Raw genomic sequence first — 4,540 nt, 5'->3', positions numbered from 1 at the left:
CCTCACTCTCCACCCCCTCACTCTCCACACACTCCACCCCTTCACTCTCCTCACTCTCCACCCCTTCACTCTCCTCACTCTCCACACACTCCTCCCTCTCTCCTCACTCTCCACCCCGTCACTCTCCACACACTCCTCACTCTCCACCCCCTCACTCTCCTCACTCTCCCCTCACACTCCTCCCTCCCTCTCTCTCCTCACTCTCCACCCCTTCACTCTCCTCACTCTCCCCTCACTCTCCACACACTCCTCCCTCTCTCCTCATTCTCCACCCCCTCACTCTCCACACACTCCACCCCTTCACACTCCTCACTCTCCACCCCCTCACTCTCCCCTCACTCTCCACACACTCTTTCCTCACTCTCCACCCCTTCACTCCACACACTCCACACACTCTCTCCTCACTCTCCACACACTCCACACACTCTCTCCTCACTCTCCACACACTCCACACACTCTCTCCTCACTCTCCACACACTCCTCCCTCTCTCTCTCCTCACTCTCCACCCTTCACTCTCCACACTCCACACACTCTCCCCTCACTCTCCACCCCTTCACTCCCCACTCTCCACACCCTCACTCCTCACTCTCCACCCCTTCACTCTCCACACTCTGTCCCCTCTCTCTCTCCTCACTGCCCACACTCTCTCTCCTCACACTCTCCTCACTCCCCACACCATCTCTCATCACACCCTCTCTCCCTCCCTACTCACTCTCTCTTCACTCCCCACACTCCCCACACCCCCTCTCCCCTCACTCTCCACACTCTCTCCTCACTCCTCACTCTCCACACCCTCACTCCCCACACTGCCCACACTCTCTCCCTTTACTCTCTCCTCACTCAGTTTCATTTATTAGGTGTAGCCCTGTGAGCCATTCGGCTCTTGAATCGGGTACAACCGCAACAAACAAAAACATGAACAAGAAAACATCTTAAAGTGACTATGTGACTATGCGCAAACAGAAAAATCCAGGAAAAAACTGCAAAGTCTTCCAGAAAACAAGCACCGTACACCAACACTGTGCAAAAATCCCAGTGGGATGCAAGTCAAACAACAACGACAACCACAAGACAACTTAGATTAAGGCCATCAGTCTAACTCCGTACTACAACAAACAAACATGGCCAAACCAAAAAACGTTTTCGAAATCACCAATATAAAGCCATAAGCAATGTAACAGTGATCATAAGAACTGTGACCGAAATGTCACAATAAACGACATAAACAACATGTACCACCAAACCCTGCAGCCATAGTTGGCTGCATGAGTCACTCCACAACAGCAGGAGCATCAGAGTATCGACATTTTTCAAATGCACATTTGAAGATCAGCACACTAAATCAAAACACAAGATCATACGTTGCAGCGGTCATCCGGAACGAAAACATTTGACTCCCCACACTCTCTCTCATCACTCCACAAACCCACACTCCACACACTCCACACACACTCTCTCATCACTCCACACACTCTCTCCCTTCACTCCCCACACCCACACTCCACACACTCCACACCCACACTCCACACACTCCACACACACTCTCTCATCACTCCACAAACCCTCACTCCCCACACTCCACACACTCCACACACTCTCTCCCTTCAATCCCCTCACCCTCACTCCCCACACTCCACACACTCCACACACCTTCACTCCCCACACTCTCTCATCACTCCACACACTCCACACACACTCTCTCATCACTCCACACACTCCACACACACTCTCCCTTCACTCCCCACGCAATCCCCTCATTCCCCTCACCCCACACTCTCCCCACACTCCCCTCACTCCTCACCCCACACTCTCCCCACTCTCCCCTCACCCTCTCCCCTCACTCCCCCCTCTTCCTCTGTAATCGCTGTCCACGCCACTGGCACGGCTCCTTAATTGGACTCCCGCATCGGGGCGAAGGGACGGGGGTGGGGGGCTCGCAGCTGATTGGCCCGCGCGAGCTGCAATGATCTCTGCAATGTCCCTTTACTTTCTGTTGTCATCAATCCAAGAGAGGCACTCTGAGTGATTTGACTCTTTTTTTTCATGAGGGGTTCTGCCGCATCGAGTGTTTATTTTAAGTACTCGAATTTTTTATTTGGTGGGTTTACTCTCCAACAACGAGTCGGCATATTTTGTTATCGTGGCAAACTTTACTATTTGGCTGTGCCGGGTGGTGGCGGGTTTAACGACACATTTATATTTACGAGATCGCATCCATAACACCTCTATTATGGATTATTTGAAGATGTTTTCAGCCAATTAACAATGAGTGTTTATTGTGCATGTGGGATCAAAGCGGAGCACCTGGAGAAAACCCACGCGTGCGAGGGTGCAACGCTCTATCCCCAGGACAAGTGCTACTTGCGAGCATCTCTAATGATGGCGATTAGTAACCACTTGCTGTACTCCCTTCGCATGGCGAGCCACGACATGGCACCTCCGATTAGCACGGTTGGTTACGTACGGTACGAAAAAAGTTCAATATTTAATGGCACCTCCTGAACGCCCATTGAGAGGGACTTTCACAACACTTCTACGAACCCTCGCTGCCTCCACTTAGGGCTGGATTTACAGGCGACGTGCATAGCCAACTATCGCCCGCCTTGTGGTGTTACAGGCGCAACATAGTCCACTATATGCTTTGGGTCTTTCGGTAAAGCCACGTAGACAGAAACAAATACAAAAATATCGACGTTTCGATCGCAACATAAGCGGTCGTCTGAAGACTCAAAGAATATGAAATATGAAATCCTGCAGTCACGAAAGCTTTAAGTCAAGATATAGTCCACGATATCGCTCTCTTTTCAGAAGCGACCTGGCTATCACAAATGATAGCCCAATGAAGTGGCTCATCACGTGGGAATTTATAGCAGCCAAATACTTTCTAAACGCATGTTTCTAAATCACTAATCAGGTGAGAACTAATCAGGTGAGAACTAAATCGGGTGAGAACTCAAGAGACCAGGACATAGTATGTTAAACACGTAGGCTTTCGCAACCAATATCATCCATAATAGAGTTTTTTTTGGGTCACCACATCTACGCCTCTATATATAAGGAACGAAACAGGTGGACTTCTCCACAAATCTGGCTGTCGCCTGATGAAGCTAGTTGTAATTACTGGCAAAACGTCGTACTCAGATTGTAAATGTTGTTGCTTGGCTCTCCAACACACCGGTGTGATGTACTAGTATACTCCACTATACACTACACTATACACTACTATACACAATACACTACACTATTATACACTACACTATACACTACACTACACCGGTGTGCTGTACTAGTGACGAATTGGCCACGTTCTGTTTACGTGACAACCCTTACTAGTTGGCTGTGTCGGGTGGTGGCAGGTTTTAACGACACATTTATATATTTACGCGATCTAACCCAACACACCTCTATTATGGAGGACATAGTCTCAGACTATGACAAAATCATTGTACAATAAAGTACGGTAATGAAGCGAGTAGAAATCTGTGTCGAGTGATATCTGAACCCATTCTGACCTACCTGCACTGACCAACGTGGTGAAGTATGGCTTAACAACCCCCACCCCATGATCGCAGTTGGAAGGCGTTCTTCCAGCAGTGGAATAATTATGTTTTGAGTCTTAAGACCGGTCCTATTCATTATTACGTTTATTTAGCCAGGAAAGCTTTACCGAGTCTCAACTCCGTACTAAAGATGGTCCAGTAGGGGGAGCTGTTGCTACCTATGATGCAAATACAGTCGAGTCATTTTCAGGTACAATGATACCCCGATTTACGTTTCCCGTTGACTTCGTTTCGCAAATACGTCGTCACTTTATTAACACCGCTACCCGATGTGCGTCGCCTCGAACCACACTCACGTCAACGGCGTTAGTCAACGGCGTTAGACAACGGCGTTAGTCAACGGCGTTAGACAACGGCGTTAGTCAACGGCGTTAGTCAACGGCGTTAGTCAACGGCGTTAGTCAACGGCGTTAGTCAACGGCGTTAGTCAACGGCGTTAGTCAACGGCGTTAGTCAACCGCGTTAGTCAACGGCGTCACGCTACCCGATGTGCGTCGCCTCTCACCCTTCGCCTCCACCTACCCACCCTGTGAATTGCTTCGAAATACGTCGTTTCGATATTCGACGCGCATCCCCGACGTTTTAGCCAATCACCCATTACATTGTTTTTTTCTTCAACATATAGGAGGAAACCGGAGGAAACCTGCATATAGAACAGGGGGGGACAATACAAACGTCACACAGAAAGGACTTTGAATCGGGTATCGAACTCAGGACATTGTTGTTGAGGTTACCAATACGTCACCACAACGCTACTTGTAATGTTTGTGAAATCTGATTCTGCTGCTGCTGTTATTGTTGTTGCTGCTGCTGATGATACTGCCACTTCCTGCTGCTAATGTCGTTATAGCTACTTTTGCTGCTGATGATGATGAAGATGTTATTGCTACGGCCGCTATTGTTGCTGATGACTAAACTATTGCTGCCACTGCCAATGTCGGTCGTACTTATTGAACTCCGCGACCCGAGCTCGATATCT

The sequence above is a fragment of the Lampetra fluviatilis genome, chromosome 3, assembly GCF_964198595.1.
Source record: "Lampetra fluviatilis chromosome 3, kcLamFluv1.1, whole genome shotgun sequence".
NCBI classification, from domain to species: Eukaryota; Metazoa; Chordata; class Hyperoartia; order Petromyzontiformes; family Petromyzontidae; genus Lampetra; species Lampetra fluviatilis.
This window is presented reverse-complemented; position numbering follows the sequence as displayed.